Raw genomic sequence first — 18,813 nt, forward strand, 5'->3', positions numbered from 1 at the left:
TCGGCAGGTGTTCGCAAGGGGGCCGTACGGTCCTTCTTCTAAATGATATTATCGACTGTGAAACCCGGGGACGGCGCTACGCGCAACGTCACAAAGTACACTTATAAGTAACTTATACCTAAGGAAGGAAATAAGGAGAAGGTAAATGAAGGGAATTAAATATATAGAGTAAATATGCAAAAAGTGCTTTTATTTAAAAAAAAAAACTCGGGGAAATTACATTATTTATAAAACGGGAGGAGGAAAAATATAGAAAAACATGTATGGTTGAAATGTAGAGGGCGGCTACTCCCATTTGTCCTCCTCCTAAAACAAAAAAGAAACACACAACACGTTAGAAAACAATCAAGAATAAACAGGAAAAAAAAAACAAATACAACAAACACAAAACAAAAATAACACAATACTTACATCATATGGCCCTTCGCCAAACAACCGCCGAAAGTCAAAAAAATCGGAGACCACCCACGCAGGAGGCAGGTCTTCCTGCCATAAGCTGTCGACAGTCTCACGGCCAATCCGCCGGCGCACGCGGAGCCACAATAAGGCCCACCGGTTGCGGTCCCCATTTGGGAAATCTTCCCTAGGACACTATAATATAAAAATAAAAATAAACACAACACAAAAAAGAAAGGCGAACAGTTAATTACTCACCCCGCAAACGGAACAACATTCCATTGTTTCACAAAACATTATTATTATTATTATTACTATTATTTTCTTTACAAACAATCTCAAAACTTTAACGAATGAGCGCTCCGCGAAGGAACAGCTCCATTTATACAGTACATTTTGCAAACGCAGCAAAATTTATTTCAGGATCCTCCAACCATGGGGACTTAATGAAGCAGCGCCCACTGGCGAGGATCTACCGATAAAAATTGAAAAACAGACAGGTACCCCGGGAATCTACTATGACCGCATAGGAGATGTAAACATGGTTACCGACACATGGAAAGTGGTCATACAAGTGGGAACCGAACAGTTAGAAAACAGGTACGAACAGATCGAACGATATATCCAACAAATAAATAGCATCTGTACATACCATACAGACATCCTAGAAGTAAGAATAACGTGCAACAATCATTAGGTATTATAAAAAGACGAATGACAAAAGTTAGTAACAACATAAAACAAGTAGTAGAAATATCGCAAGAGAGGGACAAAACCAGAGGATTAATAAACGGTATAGGGACCTTAGCAAAAACCCTTTTTGGAACAATGGACGCTGACGACGCGGAAAGAATTAACTTTCATTTTGCAAACTTAAACCAAGGACAACGCGCACTCAGAAACGCAATGAAAGAACAAATACAAATCACAAACACTACACTTACTCACTTACACAATTTAGAAGAAACATTACAAAGTAATGAAAACATATTAACCAGTCAATTCACTTATCTTCAAAAACACCTCCAGTCGACACTAAACCATGTTAAACTCAGAACCGATTTAATTGACCACTTTTCGACACTTAACACATTAATGTCTGATATAATAGACGATACTAATGACGTTACTGAATTTCACACAAACTTAAAAAGAGGACATCTTGCCCCAAAGTTTATGACCGCAAAACAACTAGTTAACCTCCTACAAAACGCGACTCCGCACTTACCCGACGGACTGACATTCCCGATAATAATAAAAACGAAAAGTATAATAGCTTTAGAAAAAGTATCAATGATAACTGCCTATGTAGAAGGATAAAAAATCATCGCAATAATCAGCATTCCACTCATTACAAATCAAGCCTTTAAAATAATGGAAGTAAAATCGATTCCCACACACGTAAAAGGCAACACTTACGCGACGTTAGTAACCAGGTCACCACTTATAATCGTAAACACTAACATAAATAAGTATATAATAGCGAATACGGAGGATTTAAGAGATTGTAAAAACATAGCGTGCCAATACCTTTGCAACCCGTTCCCAATATACAAAATTACAGACAACATGGACTGCGAATACAAACTATGGCTAGAACCATCCATTGAAATGCCCAAAAATTGTAGAATAGAATATTTTGCGACTAACCATTCTATATGGATAAAAATATCACGCCCCGAAAAATGGATATACGCAACGCATGAACCGAAGAAAATAGAACTAGAATGTAACCAAAGAACAACTAGATCAATAATCGAACGGTCAGGAACAATAACAATACTAAGTAAATGTAAACTACACACTCAGGAAGTAACACTGCAGTCCCAAAAAACAACATATAGCGCACACCTTAACTTAGATACTGCAACAATATATAATCTAACACTACCTAATCAAACAAATTCATATAAAACTAACAAAGAGCCTTACACACAAATACAATTACACAACATACTCCAAAAAACAGAAGACATCACCCACCTACAAAACAAATTAGAAAACGAATCGGAAGAATTAAACACTTCCGATAAGACAACTTTACTTCACATAATGTACCCCTGTCACGTCCCCGTATACACCATAGTGTATACGCGGCCCTGTAGTTTATAAGATTATATTGTAATCGTTTAGCGTTTATCACGTCTCCGTATACACCGTAGTGTATATGCGGCCCTGTAACATATAATAATATGTCGCAACGAATATTATCATCATTTAGCATAAGTCGAGTCACGAGAGATTAGCCACCGGGCGCCAAAACAGGTGCATCACCGCGCGAGTATCTCACTCAGACGATGACTCACCGCTCGACGCCACTTAGCGGCGAAAACAAGTGCGTCACTGCTAAAGTTGGGCAAAGCAGCTCACCCGATGAGTCATCGCTCGAGCGTACGCACCACCGGGTGCCCTCTCTACGCACGCGCCGAGCGTCCCTTCCACTGAGGCGCGCTCTCCCCACTCCGATAATGTGCGCGGCAGAGCTGCGCGTGAGGCTACCTCAGTGGATGCGGACCGCTTCCCAAAATAGTTCTACACCGAGCATCGACTTGACAGGAGCTACTAGCTCCAGAGCCCTGAGCTCTCACCGTTTCTTATACCAGTGTCTCAATCTAGTACTTAGTGCTTCTATTCCATTCTTGTATTCGATATTCTTAAGAAGTATCCTAGATTAAGTGTTTTGTAGGTTTATTGATATTCATATTCTTTTATATAAAATATATATTGTTAATTGAGTTCTAATCCGAGGTCTGACAGTTTAATTACCTCTCTAATTCCATATATCTTTTCGCGACCGCGTTTACCGTGATTAAAGTCAGTGCGCGACAGTCATCTTCCGGTAAAGTTAAATCTATGTGCTCTCAATCGTGCTTAGTTCAGTGCAACGTCGTTCAACGTCTTTGATTCCTCTGTTTCCTAGAGCGGACCTCCGCTTAGGAACGTTTCCATATTCCCAAGTTTCTAGAGCGGACCCCGCTTAGAAACGTCTCCATCTTTCCTCTCAAATAGAGCGGACCACCGCTTATTCGAATTTGACTTCTCTGGGACAGAGCGGACCACCGCTTGTTTCGGTTAAGGGTTCTAAATTCCGTGATTCCCCAAACGACGCACGTTTCTAATGCGCGACGCGCTGATCTGACTACGGAAGATGCTTAAACCCGAAGAGCGGGACGAAAGAATTTCGTCAGGTGTGCACTGACAGTGAAGACCTGATTTTGGACTATGTACAAGAAAATCCAAGTACCAGCGTCAGGCAATTGGAACAATTGTTTGGGGTACCACACTCTACCGCACATCGCATATTGAAGGACTCCGGTCAGCGATCGTACCACATTTACACGGTACAGGCATTATTGCCTACCGATTTACAGGCAAGGCTATTATTCTGTCAATGGGTAATCAGTGCCTACGAAGAAAACCCCGAAATGTTAAATAACATTTTATGGACGGACGAGAGCACCCTCATCAGATTCAGTGCATTTAATAGGCGAAATGAGCATCGGTGGAGCTATGGCAACCCTTTGCAACCAGGAGCCTTTCTTTTCAATACCGCTGGAAAATAAATGTATGGGCTGGAATTATAGGCACTGAAATAATAGGGCCGTTTTTCTTATCGCCATCATTAACGGCAGGAGAATATTTACAATTTCTGCAAAATCATTTGCCTACATTATTAGAGGATCTGCCCCTAAATATTAGGCAACAAATGCTATTACAGCAGGATGGAGCTCCACCGCATTTCGGTCAACAAGTCCGCCAATATTTAAATCAACGGTTTGAAGGAGGATGGATAGGACGATCGGGACCGATCCCTTGGCCACCGCGATCTCCTGATCTTAACCCGCTTGATTTTTTTCTTTGGGGGTACATTAAACAAAAAGTTTATGCGGTCGAAATAGATTCGGAAAATACTCTACGCGATCGCATAATTAGTGCGTTTGTCGAAGTGCGGGCAGAAAGAGTTGTACAACTGGAAGTTTGAAACTGGAGGAGACGTTTTTGAACATTTACTCTAAAGAAATGAAGAAATGAACGCGAAAGTATTCCACGATTGGTATATTCCACTACTGGAAGGCCTCGAGGAGGGCTGCATTATCGTCATGGATAACGCCAGTTACCATTCAACGGTTAAAAAGAAGGCACCAACAAGCTCCAGCAAAAAACACGAAGGAATGGAATGGCTAGGAAGCAAAAATATACAGTTTCAAGAAAATTAGACAACATCAAAACTTCTGAATAATGTACGAGCTCATAAGGCTACCCGAAAAGAATATGTACTTGATGAATTGGCATTAGAAATGGGACATGATAAGGTAGAACGCCATTCTACTCTATTCGCTATAAAAAGTGGAAGATGTACTTCGAGACCGAGGATAAAAATGTAACGATGAAGATGGTGGAGAAAGCCATGGCCATCCACGTCTGGAACAAGCTGAGTAAGTCTAAAGAGGTCAGAGTGGACAGTGACGTCCCTTACGCCGTCATCGCAAGGAAGCATTGCCCAAAAGTATTCAACAACTGTGGGAAAGTATTCTAGTGAACACTAAGAAACGAGGTACTGTGATCTCCCGTGACGCGCTTTGTTTATATTTTTCTCTTTTTAACTGCAAACTCTGTGCTATCACGCACACCCACGCGGACTCCTTTTTGATATTGTATAATGCAATATCTACTCGATATTTTTGTTAGTGGGCGTGCCATTGTAGAATATTCTGGAATGAATTTTCGAAAGTATCCGGCTAGACCAAGAAAGCTCTGCAGTTGTTTAATCGTCGTCGGTGCAGGGAAACGGGCTACCGCCTTCGTTTTGTTCTCCGAAGGGCGCACCGTGCCTCCTCCACTATATCTCCGAGATATTCCACCCGCGTTTTTAAAAGTTCGCATTTGGACCAGTTTATGATTAGACCGCATTCCAACGCTCATTAAAGGACGTCTTTCAGTTGTCGTTTGGCGCTTTTGTAATCTGTCGCAGGTACTACCAAATCGTCGATGTACGTTAAGACGACCCTCTCCGCAATGAGGTCTTTAAACACAATATTCACGAACCTTTGAAAAACAGCAGGCGAGTTACATAAGCCGAACAGTACTTTTAGAAATTCGTATTGCCCGTCAGGTACTACGAAGAACGTGTATTTTCAGCTTTCTGGTTTGACTGTGACGTGAAAGAACCACGGTCTACCAGGAAGGCGACCTGGTGTCAATCCAGCGGACGCAGTCCGCACCCGGGCTGAAGCTGGCTGGGAAATTACTGGGCCTTTACGAAATAACGCGAGTACTGCGGAATGACCGCTACCTAGTAGCCAAGATCGGCAAGCACGAAGGACCGCGGGTGACGTCAACATCAGCGGACCACTTGAAGCCGTGGATTGAGGGCAACGACGAAAGCGAGGGAGGAAACGAAGACGACGATGAAATTGAAGAGGGCATCTGAGGCCATATGCCTTTTAGGCATAGGCATCGTAGGCAGCGAGCGCTGATGTGAGTGCAAGTGAACGAGTGTGTGTGTGTGTGTGTGCGAACGCTGGATGCATGAGTGTTGTTTTTGTATATGCCGCGACAATAGGTATGATCGTCGACGCGTAACAAGTGGTTCGCGATCGAGACGGTTAATAAGCGGTTACGTATAGAATTTGAAAAGGACTTCCAGAATATGCAAGAATGTTCGATCGACGCGAGACAAAAGGACGCACCAGCGGCGCGCGGAAACAGAGTAACGCGAATCACGAGACAAGCACAGTAAAGGATACGATTATGGATTACGATTACGACTACGGCTGCGGTTTATGGATTACGAGACGGATTTCGGTCTTTACGGTGGCGCTTGTCCTTGTTTTCTGTTTGCGTACGCATTACTTTCTGTATTTTCTGTCGCGTGTTCATCCTAACTTGTTATTTTCGTTAATTGTTCAAATAAAGAATAGATTCGAACAATTCTATTCCTACAATATGCTCAAAAATAGATTGCTGGATACATTTAATCGTGCAATATATTTAACAGATCCAAAAATATCGCTAGAATTAATAGAAGAAAATCGTTTAAACTTATTTAAAGAATGTCCTATACCACCTGAAATTAGAGAAATCGTTGATGAGAGGTCAGATAGAAAGGATGCATACTTACGTTCTTTTAAACACAAATATAAGCCAGATTATCGAAAGATTTATATTTATTTTAAACTATTTTGCAGCAAAATACAAACCAGAAGTGCTGCTGACAGCAACAGTGAGGAGTCAAGCGCCAACGAAATATAATTGTTTATCTTTTTCACCAATGTCGATGTTTAAGAGTATTTCACACTTTAAATTACATTTAAACTGTACAAATATAGTATACGTACATATCTAAATTAACATGTTATTAAATTATTTCAACGACAAACTAAATTTAATCAGATTTTATCAATTAAAAGAAGTTTTCTCAAAATCCTGAAGTGATAGATAAATTTTGCGAACGGATTTGAAAACAGCATGACAAAATGTATAAGAAACGATGTATTGCTTGTCAAATAACAAATTCGTTTAGACATGATACTAAAAAAACCAAAATTTTATGAAAATTCTCTATGTTTAACTCACATTTTTGAAGGTAAATAATATTCGTATCGTGATCTCTCTATTTTTCCCTTAATCTGCAATTATTCAGCTTCAATTAAAAAAAAATCATCAATTTATCTCTTTCCTATCAAAAGTTCTTGGATTTTGACACAAACTTCAGCCGTTTACCCCACTGTGCGGCGGAGTCAGCGGGTAGGGGAGTCGCTGCTCTACTTGGTTTTCACAGCTCGCAAGAAAGTAGGGCTCATCGGGATCGGAATCGGTTGGTGGCACTACAAGCTACGATGGCTACGCCATCCGTTGACCTTTGCTGAGGGACCTGTGTCCCTCGGATTACGCAACGGGTGGGACAAGGAGACCCGAGGTTAGTGACGCGGAGAGAGAACTCTCCCGTCTCGGATTACGGTTTTACCAAAGGGAGCGATTACACCACCTCTAGAGGGGCCAAGGGCAGGTGTACAGAGTTGAAGTCGTGTTTTAGTTCTCCCCGTATCAGTACGCGGCGCTAGTTTACATCACACAAACATTTTTACAATCTATCAGTGAGTACCACTACAAACATCCCATGTCCGTGAGAGTCAGTAGCCGCCATTTTTTAAGTTTCGACAAAGTTTACGATTCCACCGCTGCACGGCACAAACATTTCAAACTTACAGATCTGTAAAACCACACATGCTTCATGCTTTATATTTTTAAAACTAAAAGATTTACAATTAATTGACTGTATACTATCTTCATTGGGAGTACTGTAAGATGACACCATCACAGTACTCATAATGAAAATAGAACCGTCGGTATATACAAATTATATGTGTATACATGTCCACTTGATAATAAAACTATCATGATAGTTTTCCTCCCAAATAGGCACATACACACATGTCATATGTCTTTATAAATTTTTTATATGTACAAATTAATGTCTACGTTCTTTGGCATGCACCCTGCTGTATGTAGCTGCATGTAACAACAAACCATACATTTGAATCAGTGGCTGTTCAGACACATTTAGAAGCCTATTAGCTGTAGAAATACATTGTTGCAGGATAACTATAACATGTTTTTGAAATAAATAATTTTGAAGATGCCTCTCAGGGCAGTTAGACAGGTTGACATAGTTTCTATGTTTTAAATAATTTTGAATATGAATCATTAAGTTTCTTAAATGTGGAAGGTGCTCAAAGAAGTACTTTGTAATTGCACTGACCTCTCTCATATAATGCATTATAACTTCTTTGTGCATTTGCAGAGCTTCGCAACAATCTGTGCAAGCTTGCATAGATACTTCCACTGAATCTAATGTGACCATAGTAGCATCTAAATTTTCCAAAAGTGACTCTATTGCTACTATTGGTATATTAATAGCCGAAATTGAATTTGTATTTTCATCATGAGAGCGCACGTGAAAAAATGTTTAATGTTTAATAAATTTTTATTAAAATCTTCTTCTCAATTTTGTCTACCTGTGTTCGAAATATATGAATTAACTAATAACTATTTATAGTATCCTACGAATACCGAATAAGGCGGATTTATATTTTTACAACCATGTTGCCTGATTTGACCAAAGAAATTTTCCAAAGGATCTTGGTTTCTTAACCCGCGATTTTTCGCGTGTTCTGAATTTGGTAAAACCAAAATCCTTTAGACGATGACTTAAAATTTTGAACCCTTTCAGGGTGTGTATCCAATTGTGTAACACCTTAGGATACTCTTTATCTCCCGCTTTGCGTTTGATAAATCGCATTTTTTGGAACAAGTTTATGGCCTTGTTCTAAAGGTCTGTGGTGTTACTTTTGTGATCCAAAATGGTCCAACTATTAATACTATCAAATGTAGTGTTCAACATCAATAAAAGTTCGGCGGTGGCTGTTCCTTCCGTTGGCATCCTCCTGGATTTACAAGCACTTTCCGTTTGGGAAATGCTTATAAGATCTATTACGGTAGCTACTGAGTAGGAAAAAACCTGTGTGCAATGCTGAACTTTCATTTTTTTAATTTTGTTTGGAACTACAAAGTTTTACAACGTGCGAGAAAAATCCCTAACACATCCCTACAATTCGCGATTCAACCGCAAAAGTTGGAGGACTATCAACGTTATTGGATTCGGACAACTCAACGTATTCATTTTGCTACTGAATTTACATTACTCGAAGGGAATCCGGACTTACCTAAGTCAAACCCCCTAACGAAGTTGTCTCCGTTCAATAACACTCATCAATTGCTGCGTGTTAAGGTACGTTTGGAAAACTCGCCATTAGGTGATAAGGTCCAACATCCCTAAATCATACCACGACAGTACCCACTGAGTTCTCTTATCATTCAAGAGGCACACGAACGGACGCTTCATGGAACCACACAAGACACCCTCAGTTATCTTCGGAACACCTACTGAATTATTGGTGGGAGAGCTCCTGTTCGGTCATACATACTCAAGTGTGTCAAATGTACTCGCTACCGCCGTTTACAGGCTCAACAATTGATGGGTCAGCTGCCTCCGACTCGAGTGAATCCCTCCCGGGCATTTCTTCACATTGGACTAGATTACGCAGGACCATTTACCCTCAAAACTTGGAAAGCCAAAGCAGCGCGCACCTACAAGGTCTGGGTGGCCTTATTCGTTTGCCTCTCCATATCCGCCATCCATGTGGAACTTGTGACGGATTACACTACGGACTACTTTATTGCCGCATATAAGCGTTTCACTGGTCGCACAGGAATCTGTGCCACGATTACCAGTGATTGTGGAACAAATTTCAAAGGAGCGGACCAGAAGCTGAAGGACTTATTCTCAAAATCATCCGCTCAGCTCAAAGAACTTGCCTCGCTTCTTGCAATGGATGGAACTACGTGGAACTTTAACCCTCCAGCCATCCCACATTTTGGCGGAAAGTGGGAAGCTGGAGTGAAATCCATGAAACATCATTTGAAGCGCGTAACAGGGAATGCTATCTTAACCTACGAAGAAATGTCCACCCTTTTGATCAAAATCGAAGCCGTACTTAATTCTCGCCCATTATGCCCCCTGACGGATGATCCAGCTGACTTAGAGGTGCTGACCCCAGGCCATTTTCTCATTGGACAACCTCTGTCATTGGTTCCAGAACCAAACATGATCCATGACGACCATCCACCAGTCCTCCGTTGGCAACGGATAACTCAAATGCTGCAAGGTTTCTGGGCTAAGTGGCTGAAAGGATATCTACAACATTTCCAGGCGAGGTACAAATGGAACAAATTCTCTCCGAATCTAACAATTGGGACCGTAATACTCATCCTCGATGATAGGTACCCCCCCCCCCCCCCCCCCCCCCCTATCAAAGTGGCCACTAAGTCGTGTTGTTCAGACCCATCTTGGGTCGGATGATCTTGTACGAGTGGTTTCGATCAGAATCAGTACGTCTCTTATTAAGCAGGCTGTCACCACAGTCTGTCCTTTACCTATAACCGCCGTCCGAGAACAATTCATTGCCTGCGACAACGAAGGCGGGCGGCAATGAATAAAGAGTAGATCATATGATGAAGGGCTCAAGAAAGCAGAGGAGCAGGGGTGTTATCATCCTAGGCACGGCGGTGATGTTAGCTCGCAGTTTTTTGTTTGCTTCGGATGTGAAGTGCTGAGTTCAGTCCGTTTCAACGAGTGTGAAGGTCCAGTTGTGACTCCGCTTTGAGTTTCTTATACTTTTTCTTTGCTGTGTTAAGATATTCTGCGGTCTCATTAAGCGTGTCGAGCTACACGAGTGATATAGTGCGATCGAATTGGGTTCAAGGTGTCGGGCTGCACCCTCGAATGGTACCATTGAGATCGTGCCTTGGCTGCACAAGTTTGTGAGGTTCATAACCTCTGTGTCTTGCTGCACATTGTCCTGCTACCGTGCTTTGATGCACTCTGTTGTGAGGTATTGTGCCTTGCTGCACTCTATTGTGAGGTGTTGTGCCTTGCTGCACGCATTGCCGTGACAAGCTGTGCCCTGCTACACCATTATTGTTGGTCGGGCCCTCCTCGCTGAGAGTATCTAGCTTGGAGTGATCAACTCGCTGATACGCCCGGTTCACGCGCCATCATCGATCCATATATCGACACCAGAGTCCTGTTACGGCAGACTTCATCACCACTACGCCTTGATTAAACAGTAAGAGATTTAAAAGGGTCTGATGCTGATCCAACTGAAAGTGAAATAATTTGCTACGTATTGCTAGCTATGCCGAGTTCATATGAAAACGTGGTTACTGCCATTGAAACTTTATCTGATAAGGAACTGTCGATTGAATTCGTAAAAAATCGATTAGTACAAGAAGAAATTAAAAGAAAGGGGCTACAAGAAAAAGAAGAAGAAAGAAGTCAAGCATTTATGAATAAGAAACCACATTCTAGTAAACAAAGATTTCCCTTTTACTGCTACAACTGTGGAAAGAAAGAACATAGAAAGGAAGAATGTCGATTCAAGCCAAAGAAGCAAATATTCAGAGAATTTAAAACAAAGAAGGCAAATGCCAACTCCAGTGAGGTAAAATATTAAGTATGTTTCTTGGCAAACATCAATAATGCCAGAAATGAAAAAGAAGGTCAGTATATTTATTTTTATGTTAATTCTCGTTATGTTGGCGCCACTGATCATTTAATAAATTTAGATCGATATTTCAATTACTATATAAATTTAAGAAATCCAATAAAAGTGAATGTAGCGAAGGAAGGAGAGTCTCTTACTGCAATAAAAGTTGGGACAATTTCAACAGAAGAAGGTAAAATCAAAAATGTTCCGAACGTTCCGAACTTAAGCAGCAATTTATTATCAATGAATAAAATAGAATCAGCAGGATTTGAAATAAAATTTAAGAATGGCAAGATAATAGTTCATAACAAAGAGAAAATAGTCAAGAAAGGATACAGGAAAGATGGTTTATATGAAGTCAAATTCAAACAGAACGAAATATCTGCTCAGAAGGCATACTCGATACCTGAAAAGGATTAAGTTTGGCATAGACGTCTTGGACATGCATCAATGGATAAAATGAAGAGATTAAAGAAGAGAAATCTAATAGACTGTAAAATGAATGGCGAAGAAATAATATGCGAATCGTGTCTCAAAAGTAGGCAAACCAGATTACTTTTTAATCATACTGAACATAACGTTAACAGAACATTGGTATTGTGTATTAAGTTCATGAAAACCGAGCCAGTTATGTTAGATTAATTTCGAGCCGCTAGGAGTCTCCCGTTTAGGAGTTGTCTGTCACTGTTCTCTGTTACATTATTGTAGTTTTTGTCCTAATGAGATAAAGAGTATGTTCGTTGCTGAGAAATGTGTCAAGAACAGTTATTTCTCTGTTGTAAGAAGATACAATAATTGGAATTAATCCATTCAGATCTATGTGGTTTGTATCTCGACTATTGGCTGCTGTCACAAGTGCGGATAATTTGGGAGCCTGCACCCTCCAGAAAAGGATGTGAATTTAACTAGTAGGGCCGCTTTGAGCAAGTCTATGCGACTTATAGCTCGGGATAATTGAAGGTTTAAAATAAATCTCGCACTTTTGCGGTACTGATTCTCATTTTATTATTATTCGAAATCAAAATACAAGATTTGGGTGCCGTTGCCGGAAAAAGTTGACTTATGGCGAGGAAATTTAGCTCGCACTCCATAAAGCAGTGTTCTGGTATCGCTACGTCGTTTGCGAAAGGGGTTGGATCGTATGTCTCTTTTTCTTCTCTTTTCTTTTGCCGGATTACAGCCCGTCGTATACGGCGATTTTCAGCACTTAACTTCCTCTGTACTCCTCCTCTTAGTTTTCCTTCACTCATCCTTTATTGGTTATGATGCGTAGTATTCCTTGGTACAATCTGGTTCTACACTCCTTGGTACTAACTACTAGACGATGTACACTGGTTGAGGTCTGAACGTTAACTGAACTGCACTGCTCGGTAGCTGAGCTTCAACTGACTGCTCGGTAGTGCGCTCCGTGGCTTTTATAGCCCGACGAACTGTTTATCAAGACTGCACGTGCATCCTGCTTGCTGATGTGTCAGCAAAGATAACTTGCAGGTGTTCGTGTTATTTGACTCCCAAGGAGATATCTGCACGTGTTTTGTCTTGGGAACGAGTTCGTTAATGATTACCGGTATCCCTTACGTTGCGGAATATGCAGCTGCACATTTCCTATCGTGTGGGGTATCCGATATCGGGTGCACGTGTGTGTGTGCCAGCCGAGGGACTTCCACACGGTCCCGAAGACCGAGAGTGGGGAATCCTATGCTCCTGGCGAGGTTTACTCATTCGGTGCCGCGCCGCGGAACAGTTCGGACGTTCTCCACTCTTGGTTTAACAGTATAGTACTTATAATATATATATTCCGTGTGATTTCTCAATCGTAACTTTTGTTTCTGAGTGCGTTTTACAGTGTCGATTGAGCAACCATCCTGGATCCTTACGTAGCGTGATGTGTCGAGTGTGTGTATTTTGTGTGTTTATGCTCGGTTTATTACCGAACTGTGAGTTTTATCAAGTTAGTGGATATTGTTCACGCTAAAGTAAGGTATAGCTTTAATTAAACTTTAATGAATTTTTGCTCGAAAACGGTTTGACAGATCTCGCTCGTTTTGGTCTTATTGAATAGCGTTTGCGGAATAGTATCTCTCTGAATTTTTCCAGATTTTTAGTTTGAATTTTACGAGTGGTGTCATATTACATCTGACCCTGAAGGAGTGAATTTTGCTTATATCTGAGTGTTGTTTCGTGTTGGTCTGGGTTAGGTCTGGGTTAGATCCAGGTGGGGACACGAGGGCTGGAAGGGTCTCGTCCGGGCACGTCTGCCTTGGCGAGAACTCCAATGGATCTGATGTTCTACCAACACCCTGACGAGCTTGCTCGCCAGGTGAGGGGAATTTCGGCGAAGTTGGGGGCCCGACTGGCTCAAGACCACTCACCGCACCTCCACGTGGGGTCCCTGGACCTCCGCCCCAGTAGTTGGTACTCGCTTGCGAGTGCCAATTTGCTGGACGCGGAGGACGAACGCGGTGAGCTGGCAACGGGATGGAACAGCGACGACGACTTTGGCAAGCAGGACGGGCGTCTTGGGTACGGGCCCACCCGCAACAGGGCATCGGATATGGGTAATGACAACGATAGGCATTAACGTTTACGGTGCAGGGGGCGTCGGATCCCCCAGTACCGGCGGGGATGGGAGTGGCCGACCGGGCTCCCCCGCGTCGTTATCCATCGACCAGGAGAACGCTGTGGTAGACCACCAGGTCACAGCGTTCAGCACCACTACTGGTGAAGAGGCGTCCGGGGTAGGCACATCGTCTGCCCCGGCGTCTACTTCGACGTCTAACGCACCCAGGGTCGTTAGCGAGGTGATCCTCGCGCGCCCTGTGGTGCGTCTGGAGCGGCTGCCGGGAACAAGTTCCGGCCGCAGCCGCAGCCGCAAGATGTCCCCGTGGCGGTCCGCCTTGGCGGGCTTGACAGACGATAACGGGTGGGACTCCGCCAGTTCGGCGGGTTCCATCCGCTCGGTCCGGTTGCCCCGTGCCCCGCGACCCGCAGGAAGGAAGCGCGGACGTCCCCCGACCACAGGGGAGTACGTGGGCCTCGCAGAGGCGAAGCGCCAATTAATTCAGCTGACGCTGCAGGAGCGTCAGCTGAAGGAAGAAATAGAGGCCGAGGACCCCACGGTCATGGCGCCGCCAATCTCGAAATCCTGCGTACCCATCCGCGAGGACGAGCTCGCCGAAGAGATGCGGCACGCCCCATCTACCGACCTGGGCGCTCGGATCTTCGAGGAGTCAGAGACCATCCTGAAAGTGGCTAAATGCTCAAACCATCTGAAGGGGTCGATGGTGCGCCAGCTGCGCGTGGCGGCATTAACCATCCGCCACGCGGCCGTCGAGCAGGCGAAGCGATCGAAGATATCCGACCGCGAGCGGAGCTGGAGCGCCTCGTGGCGCAGCTGAACACGCGCGTCGCCGAGTTGGAGGCCCGCCTCATGGGCCGCACTTCCCCGGCCCGCCGTGCGTCTCCGCCGAGGGTGAAATCCTCTCCGGCGGCACCACCTCCACCACCGCCGCGGCCACCAACGCCACCAACTCCTCCGGCACCTACATCGCCGAGGGTACAGCGCCAGCGGCCCGTCACTCGCGGATCATCGGGACCGCAACCCGACCCGCCTTATCAGGACCCCCTCGCCGGAGTCGAGGGCCTGATACGCCGCCTCTGTGGCGAGATGGAGGAGCGACTCGCGGCCCGCCTGGGCGCGCCACCACCACCACCTCCACCTCCATCCGCCGCACGCGGCCCGGCGAGCTACGCCGCTACCGCGCGGGCGCGGCCTGAACGCGCGCCGCGTGACCTACCGCGTCACGCTCGCGCTGCGGCGCACACGCGGCCACCTGCAGCTACCCCGCGGCCACCTACGGCCGCACCAGCATCCGGGGGACAGACCGCAACGCAGAGGAGGCGAGCAAGGCGGCAGAGAAAGAAAGAAAGGGAGGCGGCGGAACGTAGAGCCGCCGATCCTCCAGCCGCGACCCGCCGCGCCGCCCCTCCTGTCGCCCGCCGCGCCGCACCACAGCGTGCCCGCGCTGCGACAACCACGGCGGCAACGAAGAACACGAAGTCGCCTGCTGCGGCCCTGCCGAGTGCCCGCAGCCAACGCCGCAGTAAGGCCGCCACGAGCGCGCGCCCGCCACAACCCGGCCCAAAGCCGGTCACACCCGCTCCCTCCCGCCCCTCTGCCGACACTTGGTCAAGAGTGGTCGGCAGAAAGGAGACGCGGAAGCTTGCGGCCGCGGAGCGAGCACGCGCTGCTCCCGCGCCGCCGATCAGTGCGCCCAAAAAGGCGCCGCGCGTGCGTCCGCCCCGCGCACCGAAAAGGGCAGCGGTCAGCTTGACCCTGCCCCCTGACAGCGCCATGACCTACGCTGAGGTCATGGCGCGCGCGGTGGCGGGCGTACGCCTACAGGACGTCGGAATAACCGACTTAAAGTACCGAAAGGGCCGCACGGGGTCCTCCATTCTGGAGGTCCCCGGCCCAGAAAGCGCGCCCTGCGCTGATCGCCACGCAGAGAGGTTGACAGAAGTTTTCCGCGGCACGGACGTCAAAGTGTCCAGGCCCGTGAAATGCGCCGAAGCGCGCATAAGCGGCCTGGACGAGTCCGTGACCGCGGAGGCGGTGGCGTCCGCTGTCGCAGGCATCGCCGGTTGCCGCACCGAAGAAGTGCGCACCAGCGTTGTCCGCCGATCCGCGTCCGGGCTGGGCACCGTTTGGCTTAGGTGCCCAGTCGCGGCCATGAACAAACTCATGGCCGCCGGGCGCATACGGGTCGGCTGGACATCGGCCCGGGTCGAGGCACTGGCTGTACGTCCCCAGTGATGCTTCAAATGCCTGGAGCTGGGGCACGTGCAGCAGAAGTGCCCAACAGAAGCAGACCGCCGCGCCAGGTGCTACACATGCGGTAGCACCGAGCACATGGCGCGGCAATGCACGGCACCGCCGAAATGCCCGGTCTGCACAGACCTGGGCCGCCCAGCCAACCATCGGCTGGGTGCAAAAGCCTGCGCGCCGCCACCGCCAAGAAGGGGGAGGACATCCCGCCCTTCACCCGGGGCGTCCGGCCAAGCTGGTCCGGACGCCTCGGCAACGAGGGATGAGTCAACGAAGCAGCCATCGATGGAAACACGGGCACCAGCGCCCGAACAGACGGAAGCAGGATCCGGCCGTGGGGAGGCCATGGAAACGGCATAAAGTTCACCCCCACGGCCAAAATCCTCCAGGCCAACCTCAACCACTCGGCCGTGTCGCAGGACCTACTGCAACAGACGCTGGCCGAGCTTGGTGTGGGGTTGGCCGTCGCGGCGGAGCTATACAGGGTACTCGACCGCCCAAATTGGGCGGGAGATGCCCTCGGCTCCGTCGCGATAATCGCCGACGGCTCCGCGGCCCTCTACGCTTTTGCGCATGCCCGCGGGTATGTCGCGGCGACCTACGGCGGCCTAGCGGTGATCGGTATCTACGCCCCGCCCAGTGCCCCCCTCGCGACGTTTGAGCGGCTGCTGGACGAGGTCAGGGACGTCGTGTCCCGCTCTCCAGTCAGCCGCACCCTAGTCCTGGGCGACTTCGACGCCAAGGCTACGGCTTGCGGTTGTCCCGGGACAGACGCGAGGGGACAAACGGTGCTGGAATGGGCGGTGGGCGCGGGGCTCCTACTCCTCGACAGGGGCTCCGCAAGCACATGCGTGCGGTGGCAGGGCGAATCGATAGTCGACCTATCATGGGCGACGCCCTGCGTCGCGCGCTGTGTCACCGAGTGGAGGGTCGCGGAGGAGGCGGAATCGCTGAGCGACCACCTCCATGTGCTCATGCACGTATCCGCAGAACACCAAGACCCCACCCAGCCCGTCGCCCCAGGGGCGGTCAGCCGCCCCGCAGATGGGCCGCCAAGAAGATGGACGAGGACGCGCTGATGGCCGCCTCCCTCGCGATGGCCTGGCCGGAGCGCGCGGCGCAAGTTGCGCCGCGTGCGAGAGTGTGTTGGAAGTGTTATCGGTTCGAAGCAGTTTCTCGTTACTCTTGTTCGGAAGATTTGAGAAAATTATTCTATCTTCGAATTTTTTGGAGTGGGGAGTCGGCCCTAGGCGAGAAATAAGACAATAGATAAGGATAGTCTAAGTAGATTTTATATGTTAGGATAAGTGTAAGACAGGGACACCAAGTGCCGTGCCCATAGTCGAGAAATAAGACAATAGATAAGGATAGTATAAGTAGATTTTATATGTTAGGATAAGAGTGAGACAAGGACACCAAGTGCAAGTGCCGTGCCTCGTACAATCTCGAACAGTGAGTGAAAAGAGAGACACTCTATCGGGACACGCGAGAGTGCGAAAAAGACAAAGTGTGCTAACAGTAGAGACAGTGAGTGCGAAAAGGACGCTCTATCGTGTACGCTGCGGATAAGAAGAGGACAGAGATAGATAGCGCTCAGTTTATCGATCGGAGACGCCGACTGCGCGTCCACCAGTAACGGGAGCGAGCGTCTATCGGCTGGACGAGCAAAGTAGGAACGGACTCGAGTGAGAACAAGATATTTTTATTATAAAAATATATTATTTGTGTCTATGTGTTCAGCGAGGAAGGCCTCGCGCGCCCTTACGAAGTGAACAAGTCTACCGTCCAGATATCTGCCTCGCGCTACGCGCCCAGCGCCCGCGGCCACGTGGGGAGGTCCAACTCCCCACCGAAGAAGGAACTCCGCCGCGCTGGTAGCGGCGGAGAGTAGCGCCGGAGGGCTCCGGTAGTGTTCGAAAGAGTTCCCGGAGTCCCCCTCATGCGCTGAAGATGGCTACCGTGGAGTTTTAGTGGGTGCAAGCCCCACACTACCCCGGGATTCCCCCAACCCGGGGTGTGCGTTAAGCATTTCTCCACGTTAAAAAAAAAAAAAAAAAAAAAATGGGTTAGATCCAGGTCCCCGCGGGTGTTGACGCAATGTGATTTCTGCCCAGTGCTCTGAATGTCAACGTGAAGAAATTCAAAAAAGCGCGGGTAAACGGCGGGAGTAACTATGACTCTCTGAACTATGACTCTCTCTCCAAGCCCGATGACGGAATATATCATGGACAGATACAGCAGGGGTACTACCACCTTGACGTGTGGCACTTGGGAATCTGACGTTATACATCCGACTTGTGGAGTCAAACAGGGTGACCTCCTTTCGCCCATTATATTTAATATGATAATGGACAGCCTCCTCAAGCGATTACCTCCCGAGGTAGGGGTCGAACTCGGTGATATCCGCTATAACGCGCTCATCTTTGCTGATGATATCATCTTTTTGGCAACAACACCGAATGGCCTCCAGTTGACTATCGA

At 46.9% G+C, this 18,813-nt stretch overlaps 1 long non-coding RNA gene across 1 annotated transcript; it reads right to left on the reverse strand.

The window, feature by feature from the left end:
* Positions 1-666, reverse strand: LOC143181791 (uncharacterized). Its single transcript, XR_013002336.1, has 2 exons — positions 412-666; positions 1-306 (listed from the first exon to the last, which is right to left on the reverse strand). It is a non-coding gene; the product is annotated as an uncharacterized LOC143181791 (long non-coding RNA).
* Positions 667-18,813: the final 18,147 nt, after the last annotated feature.

The sequence above is a fragment of the Calliopsis andreniformis genome, chromosome 7 (assembly GCF_051401765.1).
Source record: "Calliopsis andreniformis isolate RMS-2024a chromosome 7, iyCalAndr_principal, whole genome shotgun sequence".
In the NCBI taxonomy this organism is placed as follows: Eukaryota; Metazoa; Arthropoda; class Insecta; order Hymenoptera; family Andrenidae; genus Calliopsis; species Calliopsis andreniformis.